The sequence below is a fragment of the Giraffa tippelskirchi genome, chromosome 4 (genome assembly GCF_054371585.1).
Source record: "Giraffa tippelskirchi isolate mGirTip1 chromosome 4, T2T-mGirTip1v1.2.pri, whole genome shotgun sequence".
Classification (NCBI taxonomy): Eukaryota; Metazoa; Chordata; class Mammalia; order Artiodactyla; family Giraffidae; genus Giraffa; species Giraffa tippelskirchi.
Window position 1 is genome coordinate 41,019,529 of NC_137278.1, and position 26,766 is coordinate 41,046,294.

Here is a 26,766-nt window from a genome sequence, read left to right on the forward strand (position 1 = left end):
ACAGTAGCATCACATTATATATCCATTGTTCTCAAATTTAGTTTTAAATGAGAATCACATGTGAGCTTTCTAAACCTACAGATGATTCATCTCTACCCTCAGAAGGTGCTGGGGCACCTAAATGATTCTTATTCATCAATGTCTGGATTGTTGCAATCCTGTTAGTCTTGGCACCACAAAATCTTGGTTAGGAAGGTATATTCACCATGGTGTACTTAACCCATCTCCTACTGTTGAATATTTAAATTCTTTTTAATATTTGATTATTATAAATAATAGCTTCCCTGGCGGCTCACTGGTAAAGAATCTGCCTGCCAATGCATGAGGTGGAGATGCGGGTTCAATCCTGGATCTGGGAAGATCCCCTAGAGAAAGAAATGGCAACCCACTCCAGAATTCTTGCCTGGGAAATCCCATGGACAGAGGAACGGCAGGGTTACGGTCCACAGGAAGCCAAAAGAGTCAGACGCAACTTAGTGACTAAACAACAACACCACTATAAATAACAATGCAACAAACATCTTTGGACATATTTATTAGTACAGATTTTTTAATAACTTTACAGTATATTTATAAAAGAGAAATTACTGAGTCAAAAAGGATGTGAATTCTTTTTAATTCTTAATACATTTTGCTAAATTGATTTCTATAATGCTTATGTCAATTTACATTTCAAACAGTGATGCCTGCAAATGTATTTCAAGGCATCCTTACCAACATTGAAGAATATCTACTTTTGTCAATTTGATAAGCAGAAATGGTATCGCATTTCAATTTGCATTTCTTTTTTAGTGAAGTTGAACTTTTTATGTTATTAATCGTTTACGTTTATTCTCCTATAAAGAGTCTCTGGTCTCTGTTGGACCAGTCTTAGATTACTTCCTTGTCAAATATTTAAACTTAGTCTATCATTGATTTTTCCCCCTTTTTATGAGTCTACATCTCCAGTTTTATAATTGAAGTAGTAGGGGAAAAATAAAAGCTCCTCTAAAGAAATTCAATTTATTGCTAAGTTGTGAAAACATATTCCTGTACTAACTTCAAGGAAGTGCTTCCCTGATGCTGCGGACAGAGAGATTCGACCATAAAACTGAAACTGCATACTTTTTCTTTGCCGTAACATTTTTGTGTTCCAACTTGTAGCAAGGAAAGGCAAATGTGTATTCCTTTCTTTGAGGAATGGCTGTTTGCTTAGCAGTTTTTAGTAATAAACTAAAAAGAGAAGAAATAAAGGAAAAGAAATAAAAACTCTAATCCCCGTTTCTCTAGACTAGAGTAAAATAGCTACACAAATCACAGTGATGTCACAAACACTAATACTATGGTACCTACTTATGAAACGCTGCAGTCATGGAAACAGTTCAAAATACAGTAACAGTTTCATACTGTGAATGCAAAAGAGTGTATATGCAACATGATACAACTGAGGAATTTAAATCTTCCAATAAATGCACTGTGAACATTGAACTCAATACTGCAAGTTAAATCAACACGAATTTTATTAAGCACTTACTATTCATATATACATGTATGTATGCATATGTGTGTATGTATATCCCTCCATATACTCCAAGAAATATATGACTTGATTCCTGATATTGGCCTTAGAATCACACTACCCAAACCCATAATTTTTAAGAGTAACTTTTGAGGGCAGTGTCATACACTGTCAATAAGAATGCAATTGGAATAATTTCTCATGAAAAGCAATTTTCAATATATATCAAATCCTTAAAATTGCTTATACTTTTAGATTAAATTGCTTAATTTAATGGTCAATGGGATGACCCGGAGGGATGGGATGGGGGGGAGGTGGATGGGGGGTCCAGGAGGGGGAACACATGTAGACCCATGGCTGATTCATGTCAATGTATGGCAAAAACTATTACAATATTGTAAAGTAATTAGCCCCCAACTAAAATAAATAAATTTATAAAAAAGAAAAAAGAAAATAAATAAATAAATTGCTTATACTTTTAAATTAAATTACTTTTAACTTCATTTCTGAGGATTTATCCACAGAAGCCCTAAATATGGGAAGAGTTTTATGCACAAACGTGTCCACAGAGGTAACATGTATACAATGAAAGAATGTCAACTTAAATGCACTCTATGAGCTTGTTAATTCAGAATGATCACCACTGTATAAAGTGAAAAGATAAGTACAGAAGACAAAAAAAGCAAAATGTCAACAGGGGTTATTTATGCCTTTTATGTATTTTTCCAAATTTCCTATGTGAAAGCAAGAATACTGGAGTGAGTAGCCATTCCTTTCTCCAGGGAATCTTCCTGATCCAGGGATTGAACCCAGGTTTTCTGCAATGCAGGCAGATTCTTTACCATCTGAGCCACCAGGGAATGGAGTAAAGGCTTTGCTTTCAAAATGAATAAATGTATATAATTCTAAGGCTGTACCCATTTATTTTGGTTTTGCTTACCTGGGGCATTGCAGGAAATGGAAATGGGAGACTTTACTGAGGAACCCTGAGAAACAAGACTTTTCCTCCCAGTTTGAGCCCTCAGGAAGGGATGCATAATGTGTCTTCATTTGGCTCTGTGGCTCCCCACATTTTATTCAATAATCCCTCTGCCTATGTGGATTCTCTGTAAGTGCTATCTGAGGGAAAGGAGTTAGGGCCCCAAAATCCAGAAAGCATTCACGGTGGACACTGCTGTTTTGAAGGGCCTTATCACAGTGTATCAAGAGTATTCACACCCAGCCAGCCAACCTTGACTTGGGGCAGGAATCCCTTTCAAGGAGGAAAATATACATATCATATATGTGTGTATTTATCTGTATATCCTCTACATCTCGGTTTCTCAACCTCTCAGGACTATGGGCCAAATAATTCTCTGTGAGGAGGGACTGTACTGTGTATTATAAGGATGTTTAGCAGCATCCTTGGCCTCAATCTTCTAGATGCCAGTTGTGACAACCAAAAATGTCACCAAATACTGACAAACGCCCCTGGGGGGCAAAATCCCCATCTGTTTGAGAACCACTTCTGTATATCTAAGTGGCTCCAGGAATACAGTAGATGCTCAATAAATACTTTCTGACTTGACTAGAAAGGAGAGAGGAGAAGAAGACTGGAGGAGAAACTGGCGAGGAAATCAATGGGCAAAAACCTGAATCCCCGTGTCTTCAGGACAGAGGAGATCTAAATCCAGTCCAGGTCAACCACTTTATCATTTGGGATTTGAGTCTCTTTGGCTATAAATGCAGGTGGTTACACTAGAAACGTAACGTTCACTTACAGTTCAACAACTCTAACTTTGCACAAAGCCTGGAGCATAGTAGATACTCAATAAATATTTAGTAACATTTACTGGACACCTACTCTGTGCCAGGCTTTGAGCTAAGTATTTTATACACATTATGTTGTTTAATAGTCACAGCATCTCTCTGAGGTAGGAACCAAAATATTTAAGTCAACTTTACAGATGGGTATCACAAAGCCCAGAGAAATTAGATAGTAACTGTGTCTGGTGATGAGATTGGAGCTGAGATATACTTAACTTTGGAGCCTACACTCATAACCATCATACAAGACACATACACATTACCCCAGAACAGGCTGATGGAAGAAAGATCTTAAAAGAAATGAGAACTTAAGCCCTGGAAACACACATCAAGGAGGTCAAGAATCTCAGTGTTGGCAATGAACAACCTGAGCCATCTTCCTGTCTGACCTTTACCTGTGGTTTAGCAGACACTGAACAAAGTGGAGCCTTCACACTTCTCTGAAAACTCCAAATTCTACCAGAGCAGCTTCAGATCACACTGTCAGGGCTGGTGGATTTTCTTTGTTTCTGGTTGTGACATCACACTCAGATGAGTGCTAAATGTGCACCTAATTCCTTGATTCCATACACCCCACAACAATTCATCAATAAGGCTCAACAGACCTACCTCTCAAGTCAGGAGCTTCCTTCCCACTTCCTATCATCATCCTACTCCAGGTCACCATCACCTCTTGCCCACATTACCAGAATCCATGTGCTTCCTCTCACTCGTCTCCCAAGCAAAAGGATTCCATCAAAACTTACGTTCAATCATATCACTCACATGCTTTATACCCTTCAATGACCTCACCTTGCCCTTAAAATAAAAGTCAAAGTCCTAGCAACAGCCTACAAGCCCCCACTATTTGGCTCCTGCTTCATCTTGTCAACTCTGCTCCTACCACACAGGACTTTTCACTGCTCCTCAAAGGTGCCATGCCTATTCTCACCTTAGGGCCTCTGCACGCGGTGTCTCCTATGATTGTAAGGCTCTGACAATTTTCCTATGTCAAGCTCCTTCTTGGTAACTCAGGTCTCAGCTTAAATGGCACACTAGGGTAAGACCATTCCCAGATCTCACAACAAAAATTCCTATCTCTCCCCACAACCGTTATTACATCACTCTGTTGTATCTTCATCATAGCATTTCACTCTACATTAAAATATTTATTTGGTTACTTTTTGATGATCTTTCTCATGTTGGAATACATGCCCTAAAAGAGTGATGCTTGACACAAAACATGTGCTCAATAATTATTTGATGAATAAATAAAAGTGGACAAAGACCTTGTTTTATTTAATGATGTATGCCCAGTGACTAAGGCTGCTGCTGCTGCTGCTAAGTCGCTTCAGTCGTGTCCGACTCTGTGCGACCCCATAGACGGCAGCCCACCAGGCTCCACTGTCCCTGGGATTCTCCAGGCAAGAATACTGGAGTGGGTTGCCATTTCCTTCTCCAGTGCATGAAAGGGAAAAGCGAAAGTGAAGTCGCTCAGTCGTATCCGACTCTTAGCGACCCCATGGACTGTAGCCTACCAGGCTCCTCCGTCCATGGGATTTTCCAGGCAAGAGTACTGGAGCGGGATGCCATTGCCTTCTCCAGTGACTAAGGCAGTTCTAGACAATAGAAATATTATATGAGCCATACATACAATTCTAAATTTTCTAGTAGTCACATTTTAAATAGAAACAGGCTAAACTTATTTCAATAATTATTTTATTTTACCAAATATATTCAAAATGTCATTTCAATGTGTAATTACTATAAAAAATTATTAATGTGGTATTTTATATTCCTTTCTTCACATCAAGTCTTTTAAATATTGTGTGTATTTTATATTTACAGAGCATCTCAATTCAGACTAGCCACATTACAAGTGCTCAACACCACAGGCAGCTTGTGGCTGCCCTACCGGAAAGCATACCTTTAGAAAAGTGTCTGGCACACAGAAAGTGGTCAATAAGTATTGGCCAAATGAATGAGTGAACTAAAACCTGAGTTAAGAACTTCTGTTAAACCGCATCCATACTCATATCACTTATTGGTTAGTTGATTGGTTGGTTGGTGTTTTGGTTTTGATCATCTAAATACAGGACTTCACCTTTATTACTATCAAGTGTGTGTTTTTTTTTATTTTTTACATTCAACTCTGGATTTAGTCTTCCAAGATCACTGATGTACCAAATTCTATCATCTTACATACGTCTTAGTCCTCCCAGTTTCATGTCATGTTCAAACATGGTTACCATGCCATTTATACTGAGAAAAGCTTGGCCAGGCCTGGTCTAAGACAGATTTCTGCAGGATGTCTTACACTGATCCATCACCCATCCATTTTTCAAGTTCTTCTACCCTCTATACAACTAACTAAACAATGCCATACCTCTGATTACCCAGTTTTTTCACAAGAACATCACTTGCAGATTAGGAATCAAGCAATGCCTCAAGAAGTCCTTGGCTCAGCACAGTACCTTCTCATTTACTTGTTCTATTCTGCAAATATATTGGCATCTCTATATAACTGATTTTTTTTTAAAAAAGCACTGTTTATGACTAAATAATGACACAAATCTCTATCTCTATGGATTTAACCGTCCTTAGCAATCCATGTGGTGATTCTTTTACTTGCAGGCACTAAAAGACCAGTAGATGAAAGGGAATTATTTAGCTGATGAGGAAACCTAGCTGATGCCTTAGCTTCCCCACTTCAAAATTATGTTTTATTTCTCTAATCTATCGGGGTCACTGGACCGCACCTTTAAAGTGGAGCATCCCAGGCCCAACAATATTCCTAGTGAATCAAACACTCTGGGGAGAAAACCTGTGAATCTTCTTTCTGAACATGTTCCCCAAGTGATTCCAATGCACATTAAAGTCTGTGAACTACTGGCCTAGGGTTCACGTTACAAGAGACTGTTAATAAAAAGCTCTTCTGAAGTGTTTGGTATTCCCACTTAACACAGATTGGAATCACATGAAAAACATTTTGAAAATAAAAACTCCTAGGTAACAGTCCAGGTAGTACAAATTAGTATCTCGTGGGGTTATTTTTAATACAAAAATATAAAAATTCCCCTGGCTCTTAAGAAGCAGCAGGCCAGACTGTGATCAGCTGATGAACATTTGTAATCACCCTGACTAGTTCATGTGGTCAAACTTGTGCAAATTTTATGCTATCAGTAAATCAGAATTAGTGATTATATAATTTTACAGAAAAGAGGGAAAGAAAATATAATAGGTGGTAACTTGCTCTTGAAATGTTTATTTTCCTCTATGGGAAAAAATATTTACTCAACTCAAAACTCTGAAAAATAAATAATAATCAGCAGCTCTGGGAAGACAAGCAGGTATAAATGATATAACCCTAAGTAATCAGTTATTTGGTTAATTCCCTGGATTCCAAAGGGAGAAGGATTTTCATAATTCAATCTCTAAATATTGTATAGGTGATGCCATTTTTGGCATTTTTATTCATGATTCCCATTCATCAAATGCGAGACATATGCTCTCATATGAGATCTCCTCCTCCTAGAGTTCCTAGTGTCAATCTGCTTGTGAGGTCCCATGTAATTCAACTGAACAGGACATCCAAGTGATAAAGAAAATGTGTAAACCTTGGCAATGAGAAACCAGTACTAATCAGCTGCCAACTGACTCATAAGCTAGTCCACAAAATATAAGCACCAGTGCTATTTTTGAAGAAGTCAGCAACCCAGCTGGCAGAAAGAAAGTGCCAAGGAGTCTGGATGAAGAAGAAAGTATGCCTAAACAAGTAATTAAAGCACTCAGAAAGGGATTCTGCTCCACAATCTATCAGTAGGACTGCAGGTCCCTCTGGAAATACCCTAGACATACCATATTCTCTCAGTATTTATTGAAAGCCTTTTATGTAGTATCCTAATGAGAAAACCCAAAAGGAATAACAAGGCAAAATAAGGATGCATGTGGTCATGAACCAGCAGCAGGGACTGGGCGGGCCCCAAACATGCAGACCTTACACCAGCTGCTGGGAGAAAGTAGAGTCCAGAGTTGTAGACTCTAAGAACTGGAAGTGTGGGCCCATCAGAACAAGCCCATGCTTTGTGTTTCAACAAGGAGCACAACAAAGGATGCCCAGCTTCTGGAGGAAAGAGTGGTTGACATGAAGTCCTCTACACTTATGAGAGGAAGCCTTTGTGCTTTCAAAGTAAGTGTGAGAGTATTCGTTCTCCACATAGCAGAGTCAGGTCAGCGGGGAAAGTGGGAGATGTGAGCAGAAATGGAGACGTGATGAAAGCAAAATGTATACAAAGTAGAAGTCCTTTCAGTGGAACCTCACTGAAACAGCTCATCAGACTAACAGATATCCCCTATTCTCTCTCTAAAACCCAGACATATGAAGCAAATACCGAATACCTAAAGTCAAAGTCTACTCTCCAATATTCCTGGATACCTCCACTTCTACCACCTATAACAAGAGGCCCAAACTGTCTATGGCAAGTGAACCTAGTAATTTAAGCATGCAATTTGGTTAAATGTATAGAAATGAGATAGGAGAACTAAAACAGAGTGGTCTCCATGAAAACTAAATTGCACTGAGAGGGCATAATGAGCTATTTTTTTTAATTCACTATGGAATTAGGGGCAGATTTAACAACTGTTAAAGACTGAGAATATTGTAAAAATTTAAAAGGACCCAAATGAAGGAAATGGAGAAAGTTTGGTTCACATAAGAAAGATGTCTCGGAATTCTAGTTTTTGCTGGTGGTGGTGTTCTGTCGCTAAGTCACGTCCAAGTCTTTGTGACCCCAGGGACGGCAGCACACCAGGCTTCTCTGTCCTCCACTGTCTCCCAGAGTTTGCTCAAATTCATGTCCATTCAGTCAGTGATGCTATCTAACCATCTCATCCTCTGCCATTCCCTTCTCCTTTTGCCTTCAATCTTTCCCAATATCAAGGTCTTTCCAAAGAGTCAGCTATTCATATCAGGTGGCCAAAGTATTGGATTTTCACCGTCAGCATCCATCCTTCTAGTGAACATTCAGGGTTAATTTCCTTAAGGATTGACTGGTTTGATCTCTGTACTGTCCCAGGGACTCTCAAGAGTCTTTCCCAGCACTACAGCCTGAAAGCATCAATTCTTCAACAGTCAGCCTTCTCTATCATCCAATTCTCTTGTCTGTACATGACTACTTGAAAAACCATAGCTTTGACAGTACAGACCTTTGTCGGCAAAGTGATGCCTCTGCTTTTTAATATCCTGTCTAGGTTTATCACAGCTTTCCTTCAAAGGAGCAAGCGTCTTTTCATTTCATGGCTGCAGTTACCGTCCACAGTCATTTTGGAGCCCAAGAAAATAAAATCCGCCACTGCTTCCACTTTTTCCCCATCTATTTGCCATGAAGTGATGGGACTGTATGCCATGATCTTAATTTTTTTTTTAATGTTGACTTTCAAGCCTGCTTTGTTCACTCTTCTCTTTCACCCTCATCAAGAGGCTCTTTTATTCCTCTTCACTTTATGCCGTTAGAGTCATATCTTCTGGATATCTGAGGTTATTGATATTTCTCCTGGCAATCTTGATTCCAGTCTGTGATTCCTCCAGCCTAGCATTTCACATGATGTACTCTGCATATAAGTTAAATAAGCAGGGTGACAATATACAGACTTGTTGTACTACTTGCCCAATTTTGAACCAGTCAGTCAGTTGTTTCATTTCCAGTTACCCCTGTTGCCTCTTGACCTGCATTCAGGTTTCTCGGAGGGAGGTAAGGTGATCTGATATTTGCATCTCTTTAAGAATTTTCCACAGTTTGTTGTGATCCACACAGGCAAAGGCTTTAGTACAGTTAATGAAGCAGAAGTATATGCTTTTCTCAAACTCCCTTGATTTCTCTGTGATCCAAAGAACGTTGGCAATTTGATCTCTGGTTCCTTTGCCTCTTTGAAACCCAGCTTGCACATCTGGAAGGTCTCAGTTCACGTACTGCTGAAACTGAGCTTGAAGGATTTTCAGCATAACCTTGCTAGCATGTGAAATGAGCACAATTTTCCAATAGTCTGAACACTCTTTGTCATTGACCTTCTTTGGGATTGGAATGAAAACTGACCTTTTCCAGTCCAGTGGCCCCTGCCGAGCTTTCCAAATTTGCTGACATATTGAATGCAGCACTTTAACAGCATCATCTTTAGGACTGAAATAGCTCAGCTGGAATTCTGTCACCTCCACTAGCTCTGTTCATAGTAATGCTTCCTATGGCCCACTTGACTTTACACTCCAGAATGTCTGGCTCTAGGTGAGTGACCATACCATCGTGGTTATCTGAGTCATCAAGACCTTTATTGTATAGTTTTTCTGGGTATTTTTTTCCACCTCTTCTTAATCTATTCTGCTTCTGTTAGGTCCTTACCATTTCTGTCCTTTATCATGCCCATCCCTGCATGAAATGTTCCCTTGATATCCCCTTTCCTTGAAAAGATCTCTAGTCTTTCCCATTCTATTGTTTTCCTCTTGCATTGTTCATTTAAGAAGGCCTACTTATCTCTCCTTGCTCTTCTCTGGAACTCTGCATGAAGTTGGATATATCTTTCTCTTTCACCCTTGTCTTTTACTTCTTCTCTTTCCTCAGCTATCTGTAAAGCCTCCTTAGACAACCACTTCGCCTTCTTGCATTTCTTTTTCTTCGGGATGGTTTTGGTCACTGCCTTTTTTGTACAATGTTATGAACCTCCATCCATAGTTCTTTAGGCACGCTGTCTACCAGATCTAATCCCTCGAATCTATTCATCATTTCCACTATATAATCATAAAGGATTTTATCTAAGTTGTACCTGAATGGCCTAATTGTTTTCCCCACTTTCTTCAATTTAAGCCTGAGTTTTTCAATAAGGAGTTTATGATCTGAGCCACAGTCAGCTCCAGGTCTTGTTTTTGCCGACTGCATAGAGTTTCTCCATCTTCGGCTGCAAAGAACATAATCAATCTGATTTCAGTATTGACCATCTGGCGATGTCCATGTGTAGAGTCATCTCTTGTGTTGTTGGAAGAGGGTGTTTGCTATGACCAGTGCGTTCTCTTGACAAAACTCGGTTATCCTTTGCCTAGCTTCATTTGTGCTCCAAGGCCAAATTTGCTTGTTAGTCCAGGTATCTCTTGACTTCCTTCTTTTGCATTCCAATCCCCTGTGATGAAAGACATCTATTTTTGGTGTTCTAGAAGGTGTTGTAGGTCTTCATAGAACAGATCAACTTCAGCTTCTTCAACATCAGCTGTTGGGGCATAGATTTGGATTACTGGATATCGGATGGTTTGCATCGGAAAAGAACCGGGAATCATTCTGTCATTTTTGAGATTGCACCCAAGTACTGCATTTCAGACTCTCTTGTTGACTATGAGGGCTACTCCATTTCTTCTAAGGGATTCTTGCCCACAGTAGTAGATATAATAGTCATCTGAATTAAATTAGCCCATTCCCATCCATTTATTCCACTGATTACTAAGATATCAATGTTCACTCTTGCCATCTCCTGCTTGACCATGTCAAATTTACTTGATTCATGGACCTAACATTCCAGGTTTCTATGCAATATTGTTCTTTATAACATTGGGCTTTACTTTCACCACCAGACACATCCACAATTGAGTATCATTTTCACTTTGACCAAGCTCCTTCATTCTTTTTGGAGCTATTAGTAACTGCCCTCTACTCTCCCCCAGGAGCATATTGGACATCTTCTAACCTGGGGGGCTTATCTTCCAGTGTCATATCTTTTTGCCCTTTCATAATGTTCATGGGGTTCTCATGGCAAGAATACTGGAGTGGTTTGCCATTTCCTCCCCCAGTGGACCATGTTTTGTCAGACTCTTCACTATGACCCATCCACCTTGAGCAGCCCTACAATGGCATGCTCATAGCTTCATTGAGTTACACAATGACGTAATGACAAGCCTTCATGACACAGCTGTAATCCATAAAGGGGAAAACTCTAGTTAGCAGAACCATACTCAGAGAAAAGGTTCTAATGAAAATGTGCTATGAGAAAGAAAAGAAGAAATCAGTGTGCAAGGAGAAAAAAAAATTGCCCACAATCCCATTACCCAGAGTTAAACACTGTTAACAGATTTGTGTCTATCTTTGTTTTATATATATATTAGGACTTCCCTGGTGGCTCAGAGGTTAAGCATCTGCCTCCAATGTGGGACCCCAGGTTCAATCCCTGGGTCGGGAAGATCCCTTAGAGAAGGAAATGGCAACCCACTCCAGTATTCTTGCCTGGAGAATCACATGGACGGAGGAGCCTGGTAGGCTACAGTCCACGGCATCGCAAAGAGTCGGACACGACTGAGCGACTTCACTTTCACTTTTCACTTTTGTTTTATATATATATCTTTATTTAAAGTAAATTTATAGGGCTTCCCTGGTAGCTCAGTTGTAAAGAATCCACCTGTCAATGCAAGAGACATGGGTTCGATCTCTGCTACAGGAAGATCCCACATGTGGTGGAGCAACTAACCGCATGCACTGCAACTACTAAGCCTGTTCTCTAGAGTCCAGGAACAACAAATGCTGAGCCTATGTGCTGCAACTACTGAAGCCCGTTTGCCTTAGAGCTCCATAACAAGAGAAGCCACCACAATGAGAGGCCATGCATGGCAACTAGAGAGTAGCCCCTGCTCACCACAACTAGAAAAAGGCCTACACAGCAATGAAGACCCAGCACAGTCAAAAATAAATGAATTATTTTTAACAATAGATGAAATCAAATAAATTTATATATATTAAAAAATACATGTACCTATATGTACACACATGTGTATACACATGCTGGCTTTTTAATTGTTAAAAATGCTGCTAAATGGGACTTCCCTGGTAGTCCAGAGGTTAAGAATCCATCCTGCAATGGAGGGTATGCAGGTTCATTCCCTGGTTGGGCAACTAAGACCACACATGCTACAGAGCAACTAAGGCTACACGCCACCACTAGAGAAGCTCATTCATTGCAACAAAGAGTTGGAGTGCCGTAACTAAGATCTGATGCAGCCAAATAAACAGATAAATAATTTTTAAATGCTGCTATATAATTTATCTTTCTTCCTTAATAAATCATGACTATCTTCTGATGTCAATAAATATTTATCTCTACTACCTTTTCAATGACCTTGTAGCATTCCATTTTACAGACACATACAATTGATTCAATAAATCCCCTTCTGTTGGACTTTTAAGGTGATTCCCATTTGTATCTGTTATCAGCAATGCTGCCACCATTGTGCACAGCCTTCACTATTTCCTTAGGACATATTCTGATGGTTATAATTTAATATACCAGAGAGGGGCTACCAGCTCTGCTCTTTCGGGTTCTTAAAAGGGCCACTGAGGTACAAGACGGATGCCGGGATGAAGCGCAGCAAACTCTGTGCCAGTCCTGTGCTAAGGGAAGGGGCAGATCTGTAACCTCTTCTCTAACCATCCACAAAACGGAACATGAAGGCTATTATCCAAGTACTTTGAGTTCTCTGCACATCCATGTTTCTACCAGCATTATTCACAACAGTCAAAAGGTAGAAGCCACCCAAGTTTCCATCAACAGATAAATGGATAAACAAAATGTGGTAAATATATATAATGGATTATTTTTCAACCTTAAAAAGAAAGGAAATTCTGACATGTGCTAGAAGATGAAGCTTAAGGACATTATGCTAAGTGAAAGAAGAAAGACAAATTCTGTATGATTCAGCTTACAAAAGATACCTAAAGTAGTCAAATTCACAGACAAAGTAGAATGAGGGTTGCCAAGGACTGGGAGGAGAAGGACTGGGGAGTTTTACTGAAAAGACGTCAGGAGATAAGTGGTGGTGATGGCTGCACAACGATGTGGATGCACTCTTGCCTCTGAACTGCACACTTAAAAATGGTTAAGACAGTAAATTTTGTTATGTTTTACCACAATAAAAAATTATACAGATACATACAGTAATACACACAAACATACATATACATATATAATTCTTGGTTCACAGACTAAATGAAAACAGTCCTCAGACCTGACTTAGCCTACAGTCTACAGTTAGCTGACTCACAGTCTAGTCCAGTGATCTCCAGTGTTCCAAGGTGCTGTGGAAAGAAGCTGTACCCCTGGAGGTCTGTAGGGAGGGCTCCAGGCTCTCCAGCTATGGTTGTGCCAGAGCAGCTCCTCTCTTACCTGCAGTTCTACAGGCGTGATTTGAAGAAAGGTCTCTACTGCTTGAAGATTTAGTAAACCACTGTCTAAGCCACCTTCTTTGTGCTACAGAAAATAAAGCAAAGGACAGAGTTGGCAAGTGAGGTGTCCAGCAGAGTCAGGATCAGAACCTGAGTCCTCAGACTGTGAGCTCGGTGCCCATCTGTTATACCACACACCTCCCCTGAGGAAAGCCACTCCCCACTAGTACAGTGGACTCTGGCTTCCATTCAGCTGATCCCCTCAGACCAACACTTAGCTTTCAATAAATCTAAGTGACTTAGTACTTCCGTGTGACCAAAAAACAAAAGACAAATCCAAGGCAAGATTTTGCTCTGTAGTAGGCAGAATAATAGCCCCCCAAAGATGTCCTACTCCCAGTCCCTAGAGCCTATGATATGTTACATTAATTACACAACAAAAGAGACTTTCCAGATGTTATTAATGTTAAAGACCTTGACATAAAGAAATTATTCTAGAGTTTACAGGTGGGCCCAACCTAATCAGGTAGCTTGACAATCTTTAAAAACAAAGAAATGTTCCTGGCTATAGTCAGTCAGAGGGTGATATTACTACAGAAGAGTATCAGAGATGGGATGTTGCTGGCTTGGGCGGTGGAGGAAGGGGACCATGAACCAAGAAACAAGGACAATCTCAAGAAGTCAGAAAAGACAAGGTAACAGCTTCTTCCTTGGAGCCTCCAGAAAGAAGCACAGCCTTGCCAGCACCTTAATGTTAGCCCCGGGAGATCCATGTCAGCCTGCTAACTTACAGCACTGTAAAATAGATCTGCGCTGTTTTAAGCCACAGAATGTGTGGTAATTTATTAGGACATCCCTAGGAAACAAATAAGCGCTCTTGAATACACATGGAATATCTTACCTTTCCTGCAGTTTGTGGTCGTAAGGCATATTTGCCTGGCCCTTCTATCTTCTCCACTAATAAACAGAGTGGCCTCTGGAACACCCAGCCTGCCCCCAAAGAACTGGAAATCAAACATGAGACAATCTGGAGATTTCCCAAGGCAAAAAGTAGTAACAGATTTTAAAAATTCCAACTATCTCCACAAATAACAGTCACGGAGCTTGATGAGTATTTCAGAAACTAAAAGAAAAAAAATTATCAATTCAGGATTTCTGTCCCCACATTCTGGACATTTGATGGGCAAAGTCAAGGTCATTATAATGCTAAAAACATGATATAAAGGAGAAAGGGGCAGGGAGGGATATATTAGGAGTTTGAGATTAACAGATACACACTACTATATATAAAATAAAGAAGGACTTTATAAAATAAAATAAAGGGAACTATAGTCAACACCTTGTCATAACCTATAATAGAAATATCTGAAAAAGAACATATATATATACACACACATATATATACATATAGTTGAATCACTTTGCTTTGCTGTAAGCCTGAAACTAACATAACATTGTAAATCAACTATAGTTCAATTAAAAAAAGAAAAACGTGGTCTGGTCTATGTATGCAGAGTGTGTATGACTGTGTGTGTGTGTGTGTGTGTGTGTGTGTGTGTGTGTGTGTGTGTGTGTGTGTGTGTGTGTGTGTGTGTGTGTGTGTGTGTGTGTGTGTGTGTGTGTTAGGCAGACACAGGATAGGATGATCAGTTTAGCCAGTTATTTTACTATGTTGACTTAGTACTTCTTTCCAGATAAGAGGTCAACAAACTACCATCTTTAGGTCAAATTTGGCCAGCTGCCTGGTTTTGTAAATAAAGTTTTATTGGAACATGAGCCCATTCATTCACTTAAGTATTATATGGCTGCTTTCCCATTATAATGGCAGAGTTGAGTACTTGTGACAGACACTATAAGGCCCCAAAAGCTGAAAATATTTATTATTTGGCTCTTTACAGAAAAAGCTTTCTAACCCCTGAAGAGTGGCTGGGACATCTTTAAGTAAATTAGAGTAGAAGGATCTCTGAGGAAGAAGAGTTCACAAGTTCATAGGAGCCTCCGTCGGCCCTGTGCAACCCTGGATATGAGGGGCCATGTTTGTCTTTCTTCCTGCAGTTGGTTCTATGACTCATGTCTGCTGACCCTACCCAACAAGGCTGAGAAAGGCAACCACATAACCCAAGAAAATCCAGCTGTGGCAATCCAGCTATATTTTCCTTTCACTCCACCACCCCAGCATGCAAGCAGCCTTATTTGATTCATTTCTTCTAATCCAGAGTCCTCAACCCTTTCTACCATATTTTTCAAATATTACACTAATGTATTTTTAATTACCTATAAATTATGTTTCCCCACAGCTCTCTACCCACTGAATCAAAGGCTTTTGTTGTTTAAGTTAACAGGAGGCAAAACCTTGAACCAAGAAATTCTCTCTTTTTTTTTTTTGGCTATATTTTATATTAGATTTCTTAAGAAGAGAAAGATACTATTAAAGAGAAACTACTAGAGTGAAACTACTATCTTAGAAGTCAGTTTTGTTGAAAGAGAAAAAAAGTATTATTTCTATTCAAAACTCATCTTTCTGTACATTAAGAACAAAGCTCAGGGACCAAGCATGAAGCTTGTTGCATGAGCCACAGTGTAGACAGCACACTGATAGGATGTAAAGCAACGCCCGCCAGAAAGAAGGAGAAGTGAGCAGACTTTCCCCACAACTCCTCACCTACTGAGGGTTGGCCCGGGAAGACGTGGGAAACTGAGACGGCAAAAATTCCGGATAGATAGGTAAATCCAAAAATACTTAGGAGAATGATTTAATCGATCATAGCTATGCAAGAAATCTTCCATGAGACTCCTAAATGGTGAGCTTCAGAGTTTCCAGATTGGTGCACTCCTGGAGGGTGGTGCACCAGGAGAGTCACGGAAGCGCCACACCCTTCCCCACAAACCCCGCCCTGCGCACCTCTCATCCAGCCGTTCATCTGCATCCTTTACAACAGCCTTCCTAATAACCTGGGAAATGCAAAAATATATATATATATGTAGGCTGGTGCTTTAATTTCTCCCTCCCTCCACTGCTCCCCAACCAAGTGCAGGCACATGTGTACACACACACACACACACACACACACACACACAGTCCATGCAGTTCAGAAGCAGAAGAATATCATCCGCTGAGGGAAATGCCCAAGTAGATGGGCCAGAGTTAACATCCTAATTTCCACACAGACTACACTTGACATGAGATGTCTTGAAGTACCCCAGAAGCCTAGTGGTGGACATGGGAGAAGGTAGCTGAGAATTAAGAAAGCATTTGCTAAAGGGTGCCTGACATGTGGCAACAAAATCCTAGAGCAGAAGCTGAGAACTAATCTACCTAAAGCCAGTTCTGACGGGAGTTCCTGGCTAAGCCTTGGAGGGTCTGTAGCAGTGAGAGGCCAAGTGGAGGATATTAACCCTAGGCGTACTGCCACGTGCTGCTTAGACCCAGTCACACCATCCTAAGACACACCAACCAAAGCCACCTACCACTGACAATCTGCTACTAAACAGCCACTAACTCCCAAAGAGAGGGAAGATGAGCAGCACCTTGAAGGGAGGTCAACAGAAGCCAACAGAGAAGGTCGACACATGTACAACACATCCTTCCCAACACATATATAAGCCTTTTCCTGCGCCCAGATGTCACTCAGGGAGAGGAAGAAGAGGGACTAAGAGAGGAGAAAGCCTGAAAGAAAAAGCAGAAGCCACAGACTCTGAGCTTACCCCAAAAATACTGTTTCAAAGCAGAAGAACCCAATTTCATGTAAATGGGAAAATTTTACTTTTTTTTGGTGACTCTCTACAAACATGCGCTTCAGGACAAGATAGTATCAATTACAAAAAAAGGGTCTCCAGTGACTGTAGGTGAACTAGACTTATTATTGTGATCATTTTACAATATGAACAAATATCAAATCACTATGTTATATACCTGAAATTCATGTTATATGTCAATTAAATATATTGAAATAAAAATAGTCCATATTTTGAGCACTATTGGGGCATGGTGGGTAGGTTTCCAGAAACCCCACCATCATTTCTTACCCTATCCTCTGCCCCAGGCACACACTTCATTCCACTAACACAGAAAGGAAAGCCATCTCCCCACCCCCGCCAGGCAAAAAAGAGGAAAGAGAGACTGCTGTATTAACCCATCCCCACTCAGTGACTGGATCTAATACCCTGGAAGCAGGGGAGTGGGTCAAAGGCTTTCAGCAACACTCCTGCCTGCAGAAGCAGCAGCAAAGGCAGGCAGGGAGGGAGGGACGGAGGTGCTATTTCCTCTCAGTGAGGCTCACTGCTCACAGGAGTTTTCCAAACCCAGTGGCAAATTCTATGGGATCCGGGATTCCAGCTGGAACCAGGACTCCCCTCTCCGCAGGGCCCACTCTCAGGTCTCGTCGTTAACCACATCATGTCAGTGCTCCCTCAGAAGCCACCAGTGGAGCATTATGCTCCCCCTCCCTAAGAGGACACTCAGAGCAGGATAGAGGACGGAGATGTGTGGCTGCATAGTTACAGTATTTCCCTCCAAACTGGAATTCATTATCGCTACTTGCTCCTCTGTCCCTCTCAGATCTGCAAAGCGTAGGTCACAGTGACTTTGTTTTTATTGGCCTACCACATATTGAAACCATTCCCGCATATTGATACTGAATATTTCAGCCAAAACCTTGTGAAAATCACTCACTGTGCAGCACAACAGAACAACTTTCTAAAGTTAAACGTCCTGGGATATTCTATCTTTTCAAGTACATACCAAAAGCAATTAAATTCAAACTAGGGAATACAGTCTTTGCCAGTTTCCATTCTTGACACATATGCATCTGTGTTTATAGGTTCAAAGACCTCGCAAAGGATCAAATCTCTAGCTTTAATGTTCTCTCTGCAAGTGAAAACCAGTCCTGCGTCCTTCCTTAAATCATCTGCAGGAAAGTCCGTGGCATGAAGCCTCTACCCCAGACACCCCTGATGTGGTCCTAAACAGGGGAACCAGAACCTACTGCTGTCCTCCCCTCTCCTGCAGCCCAGGGGGCACAGCACAACTGGTTGAGAAGTTAAACATCCACAGGGGGCTAAGCAGAAAAGAGGTGTAGCAGCTCTCTGCTGCAGAGCCAGCCTGTCTGAGCTTTTACTGCACTGACACAAATCACAAGGGGGTTCTACCATTCACAGTGGCCTCATTCTTCCTGCCCCTTTTCCTCATCTCCGTCCCAGGTCTTCATACTCAATCGCCTTGATTCCAGGGAATTCTTCCATTACTGTCACACCCCCCACTTCCTGGATTCTTGGGGCCTGACACCACACCATCATTTTCTCCTTACTTCTGTGGGGGCCACACTTTCTCGCTTCCCCTTCTTTCCCCTCCAACATGGAGGCAGGCCTTCACTAATGGGATCTGCACATGAAGCTGCTGCTTGATAAGTCTTGAATGTGCTAGAAAATTCCTGAAAACCTATGGCAATTCTGCACACCACCCATCACCCCAAGATTATCTTTCAACACTGGTTTTCAAATTATACTCAACCCTCATGAAAAGATTCTATAGTTGCAAACTCACCTACTCACCAAAATTTGTTTGTAACCCTCACATCAATACTCACTCGTGGTCATTCAGGAACACATGCAGAACAACAAAAAATCCAAGCCATGCGACACACACATCCCAGTGGAGTTAAGTAGGGTGATACTTTGCCTCCCTGTTTCAGCTCTCATACTGCAAACAACTGTCTTTCTGTAGTTTCTTTTAAGTGCAACTTTTTAATATACCTTTTAGCTTTTATTGGTGATTTTCCTGCTGGAAATGGCTGCCAAGCATAGTACCAAAGTGGCATCTAGTGTTCCTGAGCATAGAAGGCTGTGATGAGCCTTATGGAGAAAATAAACAAGTTAGAGAAGCTTCATTCAGGCGTGAATTGTGGTGCCACTGGCCTTGAGCCCAGTGTTAACAAAGCAACAATGTATATTAAACCAGTGGTCTTTAAACAGAAATACATATAAGACAAGGTTACATATTAATGGGTGGTAATAAGGCTCACAGGAACCTAACCCTGTGTTTTCCCTTAAGAACAGTGATTCAGGATTTGCTAATTCAGTGTTCATGGTGACTTTATAAAACATAACTACCACAAATAACAAGAGTGGACTTCAGTGGTGATCATTTTATAATGTATCAGTTCAGTTCAGTTCCGTCGCTCAGCTGTGTCCAACTCTTTGCAACCCTATGGACAGCCTCACGCCAGGCCTCCCTGTCCATCACCAACTCCTGGAGTTTACCCAAACTCATGTCCATTGAGTCAGTGATGTCATCTAACCATCTCATCCTCTGTTGTCCCCTTCTCCTCCTGCCCTCAATCTTTCCCAGCATCAGGGTCTTTTCAAATAGGTCAGCTCTTCACATCAGATGGCCAAACTATTGGAGTTTCAGCTTCAACATCAGTCCTTCCAACGAACACCCAGGTCTGATCTCCTTTAGGATGGACTGGTTGGGTCTCCTTGCACTCCAAGGGACTCTCAAGAGGCTTCTCCAACACCACAGTTCAAAAGCATCAATTCTTCGGCGCTCGGCTTCCTTTATAGTCCAATTCTCACATCCATACATGACTACTGGAAAAACCATAGCCTTGACTAGATGGACCTTTGTTGGCAAAGCAATGTCTCTGTTTTTAATATGCTGTCTAGGTTGGTCATAATTTTCCTTCCAAGGAGTAAGCATCTTTTAATTTCATGGCTGTAGTCACCATTTGTTGTGATTTTGGAGCCCAAAAAAATAAAGTCAGCCACTGTTTCCACTGTTTCCCCATCTATTTGCCATGAAGTGATGGGACCAGATGCCATGATCTTAGTTTTCTGAATGTTGTATAGAAATATTGAATAACTATGTTGTGTACCAGGAACTAACACAGTATTGTGGGTCAATGATACTTCAAAAACAAACAGACTCATAGAAAAAAAGATCAGATTTATGGTACCAAGAGGCAGGAGTTAGGAGGAGAGGGAATTGTGTCAAAAGACACAAATGTCCAGTTATATGTACATACTAGAAATGTAAGGTACAGGATTAATGTAATCAAAACTGCTGTGTGTCATATCAAAACTGCTGTGTGTCATACATGAATACTATTAAGAGATCAAATCCTAAGAGTTTTTTCATCACAAGAATAAATTTTTTTTTTAATTTTTCATCCACATGAGATGATGGATAGTCACTAAACTTATGATGGTAATCATGATATATATACGTCAAACCACTATGCTATATGCTGCTGCTGCTGCTGCTGCTAAGTCGCTTCAGTTGTGTCCGACTCTGTGCGACCCCACAGATGGCAGTTCACCAGGCTCCTCTGTCCCTGGGATTCTCCAGGCAAGAATACTGGAATGGGTTGTCATTTATATCTTAAACTTAATACAGTGCTATATGCAATTCAGTTCAATTCAGTTCAGTTCAGTTGCTCAGTCATGTCTGACTCTTTGCGACCCCATGGACTGCAGCACGCCAGGCCTCCTGCAATTATATCTCAATAAAACTGAAGAAGGAAAAAAAAGACCTTATCTTTCAGAAAAAAAAAAAGAGTGCACCATAAATATAACAAAGAAGTCAAACAAATTTTCAACATTATGGGCAAAAGCACTCTTTTTCAGAAGTGTATTTTCAAAAATATAATTCCGAAATTTGTTTTCATCTATTGGTAGAGTAGACGCTTCTTCACTCTGGCATCAGGCTCCAGAGCACCAACACTTCAGACTCTATCCCCAGTGTTTCCTCTCCTCACTCAACTGCTCCTCTCTGGGGAACCTTCCACATGTGCCTCAATTCCTGCAGGAAGCCTGCTCACTCCTTCAATCCCTGCACTATTACCTTTACGAAACCCTGACTCTAGCCACAATGTACAATTGAACTGGAATTCATTTATAACCATATATGTTTCTGCCACTTTTGTCTTAATGTACATTTCACCAGCCCCATCTCTTCCTTGGTGTGAGTTTTCTATTTCCTTCCAAGGTTCACAATGCATGCTAGAAGGCTTTGTATTTTTGTGGCTGTGAAATAAACTGTGTTGATTCCATGGAAATGCTCTCAGGCTCCAAACTTTCCTGTTCCTTGTGTGATGCCGTCCATTATTTCATCACACTCCAGGCAGGATAGACTAGCGTCATTTGTGTGCCCTCTGTCCCTCAATCTGACTGGAAGACTTGAAGGGAAAGATGCTCTTCAAGCACAGCACATGAAAATGTCAAAAATCATCGTATGTTTCAGGGTTCCGCCATGATATAATCAGTGGGCTTGATGCACAGTACTCAACAATCCAAGCAGGTCATGCATTTGCAACTAGCTAACTTGTGGATATAAACAGACCAGACAACCTTCTCCAGGGTTTCTGTACTGTCTCAAATGCTTTGAAGTTATCCTTTCCTGCCCCCAGCCCATGCTCCTCCCCTGGCATGTCACTTCATCTCTCTATTAACAGTGGCACCTGTTCGAATCAAATAGACTTTTAAATCTCAGTTCTTCCAGCAAATACTTGAAAAAGGATGTACTTTAGTCCATTCAAGTCACCATAACAGAATACCAAAACTGGGTGGTTTATAAACAAATTTATTTCTCACATTTCTGGAGGCTGCAAGTCTGAGATCAAAGTGCCAACATGGTCAGGTTCTGGTGAGAGCCTTCCTTCCTGGTCCACAGACAGCTGTGTCCTCACACGGCGGAAGGAAAAAAAGGCAAGAGAGCTCTCTAGGGCGTCTTTTGTAAGAGCACTAATCTCACTCATGAGGGCTCCACTCTCATGACCTGATCACCTCCCAAAAGCCCCACCTCCTAATACCATCAGATTGACAGGTTAGGGTTTCAACATCTGAACTTTCAGAGGACACATTCAGTCTACAACAGTCCTATAGAGTCACCACTGTGTGACCCCTAGGAATGAAAGTATTCATGCATTGAGCATCATTGGCTGCTACATCACAAAGAGAAAGAGAATCTTATAGTGGAAGAGGACAAGACCAGTTATGAAGTATTCTTACCAAAAATAAAATCATATCTGAATTGGACCAATCCTGTGACTCCAACCCCAATTACAGAAAATACAGAGCAACATGTCAAACCAACAACATGTAGATGCATCTAGCAAGATCCAGATTATGAAAGACTCCACGGTCAAATAACTTGGATTTGTTCAAGAGATCAACTGCAAAGAGAAAAAATGAGATGGAGGGAGAACTTAGGTTTAAACAAGAATTAAAAAATAACCAATTGCAATTTGTAGACCTTTTTTGAATCTTCATTCAAATAAATTGTAAAAAAAAATCATACTATTGAGATAATTGGAAAATTAAACACTACCTGAATATTTAATGATATTAAAGAAGGATTGTTAAATATTTTAGATACAATGGTATTATAATTAATTTCAAAAGAAAATGGAACTTACATTGTAGAGATTCATACTGAAATATTTATGGATGAAGTGATACGAATGGTGTAGAATTTATTTCAAAATAATTGATGGAGGTGAGTGGAAGATTAGCAAGAGGCTGTTTAGTTGGTAGGAGCTAAGTGCAGGCACAGGGGGCATTTGTTATGCCATTCTGTCTACTTCTGGTCATGTTCAAAATTCTCCATAAGGCAAATGATAAAATGGACATAAACAATGCCAGCTCTTGCCACTTATCAGCTGTGTAATATTGCCTAGTTCCTCAACCTCTCTGAGCCTCAGTTTCCTCAGCAAAATGACCTGCCTATTATTCTGAGAGTTAAGATGGGTAAAGCACAAGGCATATGTCAGATAATTAAAATCTCTATTTTTCTTCAAGTATCTTTCAAATGTTTATCTCCAGTTCTAATTACTTATCTGCAACATGAGGCTCTTATTTCCAGAAACTAAGAGATTCTTTCCCAAAGCTGGCACTTTTAAGCAGAAGGACTGTCTGCCTACTCAAAAACCATCTGCAATTTCTTCTCTGCTTTCAGCCATAATTTTGTTTCCAATGTCTCCTGCTTCCCTATTATCTTTGCTGGTGACTGTGGTTGATTCAAGGGTTGACCTCCAACCCACTTCTGGCCACTGAGACATGAGAAGTCTGCTAAGGGTTTCCGGGATTGGATTCTTCTCCCTTTAAAAATAAGATGCACAAGGAAGAAAGAATTCTTTCTTTGCCATAGTTGCCTCTACATGTGATGCCTGGAACTGTAACAGTCATCCTGTGACCATGAGTAGAGATAGCTTAGGAGGAACTTGCTAAGGACGGCAGAGTAGTAAAGCATAAAGATTCTGGGTTCTCAGTGATGTCACTGAGTCACTGAGTGGCGAGTCCTGGATTTCTTGTCGTCCATCATAAAAAGCATCATTACTGTTCAAGCCACTCTAGAGTACGGTATTCTGTTACTTGAAACTAAAAGTCTCCTAAATGAAACAGGCTCAGCAGAATCACCTGCAGAAGGAGAGACAGCTACAGGTCTGTCTCCCCCTTACCTTCCACATCTGCTATTTCTCCACTGAGGGCACACTCCCTCTCCCACACCCCAATTCCTTTCTCATATGCTACCATACCCATTCCCACAGGTGTATGTCACGTCCCTTGTGAGTACTGGGATGGAAAAAAAAAAGGTGAGAACCAGAGCAATGAGCAGAAGGTGGCCACAGACGTGTTTTGTTTCTCTTCTTACCCTCTCTTCCTAGGACAGTGCCTGGCAAAGTCAAAACAGATTTAAGTGTAAGGGGGAAGAATGAATCCATAAATAAATGCCTTGCCATTTCAGAACTTTCAGTTAGACTCAACTTCCCCCAAATACTTCACAAACAACACATTTGTGCATCATCTCTTGCCTGGACTATAATAGCTTCCAATAGGACTCCCTGTCTCCAGCCTCCCTGACTCCAAAAATACAGATCATTCTCTACCTTCCTTAAAAATCTCTAGGAACTCAGAATTAGCAACAGGATCAAGTCCAAATTCCTTTAATGGAATAAGATCCTTCTTCACTTAACCACAACCTAACTTTCCTGCTAAATCGCCTAATTCCCTCCTCTCTTCTCCCCCTCCAATCCATTCTAAGTTCCAGCCACACCAGTCCCGGGTAGAGTCATGAATCAGCCTCTTATTCACATTGTGTTTTTTCTTTCCACCCTACCTATCTAGCTTAACGAACTCCTGGATCATCCCTTACTACTTCGCTCAGATATCAACTTGTCTCTACTTCCAGACATAGCTGGCCACACCTCCTCAGTTTTCTCATAGTCCTATGACCACACCTCCACAACAACACCTGTCAGGTCACATTAGAATTATCTGTTTAAAAGTTCTACTAAACCAAAAAGTATTCCAGAGATGGAGCCGCATCCTTATTCCCTACAGTAACTGTCACTGAATAAAAGGTGTTGAATTATGGAAAAGAAGAAAGGAAAGTACTGGCATTTTTCCACTTGCTAAGTCTAGAAACCTGGAAGTCATGAATTCTCAGAGCAGAAAGGAATGTTACAGATGATCATGGAAAAACCTTTACTTTAAAGATTTAAGTAAATTGACTGTTCTTTGATCCCCTTTACACAATTTGTCACCAAATCCATTTGTCATCTCCTCCTTGAAAACACCCACCAGATTCCCCCCACCTCTCCATCCTGCTGACCCCACCCAGTCCATTTCACTCGTTCATGCTGGAATTTCTGAAAGGGCCCTCAAAGAGGGTCTCCTCTCCCTTCTCCCTTCTGAGCCATCTTGTGCACAACTGACCCAAGAAACTTTCTAAAATAGTATTTTTAACATGTCACCCAACCGCCGCAAAGAAGTCTTTTCCATTTCCTAGTGGCCTTATTTTTCTAAGCCAAGCTCTCACTCTACCCCCACCAGCCTCTCCTTCTAGAGTTATCTGGGTCATCCTTTTAGTCCAACTCTTCCGAACACTCCCATACCCACAGGCCACACCGCAAGTGTCTTGCAGTGTCAGAAAATACGGAAGCGTTCACTTCTGCCTCTGGCTTAAGTCTACTTAGGCCCCAAGACACTACCTGGATGTCCTCCTGCTCTCCTCCGCTCATTTTAAACCTAGTCCTCCTTCCAGGTCTCCCAGTATATCTTCCCTCCCTCCCTGCACAGATTTGACTAATTCTTCCCTTTCCATGAACTCCCACGGCCATAAAATTTACTGTTCTGTTTCCCACCTAGAACACAAGTGACTAAAGGGTGGGGAGTGTGTCTTGAACAGTCTGCCTCCTCCACCTTTGACTACCACTACCCTACTCTTCCCTTAAGACTCAATACAAATACCACCTGCCTATGAAACTAAAAAGCAAATGCCTCTGAAATCCTATAGAACTTGGTCAATATCTTTCTTAAGGCATTTGTCACATTCTTTCTACTGATGGAACTGTTTGCTGCTGTGTTTCAGTTTTCTGAACATAGGACAAACTCCTGGAAGGCAGGATGCGGTTTCCTCATCTCTGTATCATAGGCTTCCCTGGTGGCTCAGACAGTAAAGAATCTGCCTGCAATGCGGGAGACCTGGGTTTGATCCCTGAGCTGGGAAGATCCCCTGGAGAAGGGAAAGGCTACTGACTGGAGAATTCCATGGACTGTATAGTCCATGGGGTCACAAAGAGTAGGATACAACTGAGCAACTTTCACTTTCACTTTCATCTCTGTATCACATCATCCCAGGTGTCCTCAACACTCACTGGAGTGCTTTGTACAGAATAAGTCCTTATTGTAAGACTCTTCCTTTGAGCACCTCTGTTTCTCTGTGGTTCTTAACACGGGTTCTGAAGGCAGAAACTGAGAAACACAATTACTCTGTGTGTGTGTGTGTGTTTCAGGGCAGAGGAGTGAGAAAGAAATATAGGCACATTTTTGTGTCCAGGTACATGTGTGTACCTGTCCCCCACAGTGATATCCATGTGAAATCTTGTTTAAATTGTTCTCAGGAATAAACTTGAAGGAGGAAAACGCAGAGAGATGGGTCCATTCCCACAAGGTCGGTCCTGGTGATCCCTAGGGAGATTACTGGTTTTAGCACTGAAAGCCCGACACCCAACAAGACCCCTAGATCCTGGGAAACCTGGACAGTGGATTACCCTAGCCCCCCTTTTAGCCCCAAGTTTTAGCTACCTCCTCGTCCCCTTTTCCCAATTCCTTATGCCACTGTTCATTCACCAGTATAAGCATGGAGTAAACACATCAATTTATCATAGCCTAGGCCACACTAAACACTGATAATTCTTTAAACTTCCCAACACTGAATTAAGCCCTGGTCTGCAAAGTGGATGTTTTAGATCTTCAAAGAAATTATTTCAGCAGATTAAAAATGCTTTTGCTATGTGAGGT

At 41.1% G+C, this 26,766-nt stretch overlaps 1 protein-coding gene across 14 annotated transcripts in view; it reads right to left on the reverse strand.

Annotated features, from left to right (window-relative positions):
• Positions 1-26,766, reverse strand: part of LOC145544390 (uncharacterized) — a 475,872-nt gene that overhangs the window by 431,047 nt on the left and 18,059 nt on the right. Inside the window, exons 3-6 of one of the 14 annotated variants that reach the window (XR_014081386.1) lie at positions 19,219-19,317; positions 16,370-16,419; positions 14,369-14,471; positions 13,469-13,552 (exon numbers count right to left, since the gene is read on the reverse strand). The exons of the other annotated variants lie outside the window; for them this stretch is intronic. The gene's annotated coding sequence lies outside the window, so the exon portion shown is untranslated. The remainder of the gene's footprint in view (positions 1-13,468; positions 13,553-14,368; positions 14,472-16,369; positions 16,420-19,218; positions 19,318-26,766) is intronic. 14 annotated transcript variants of the gene reach the window in all.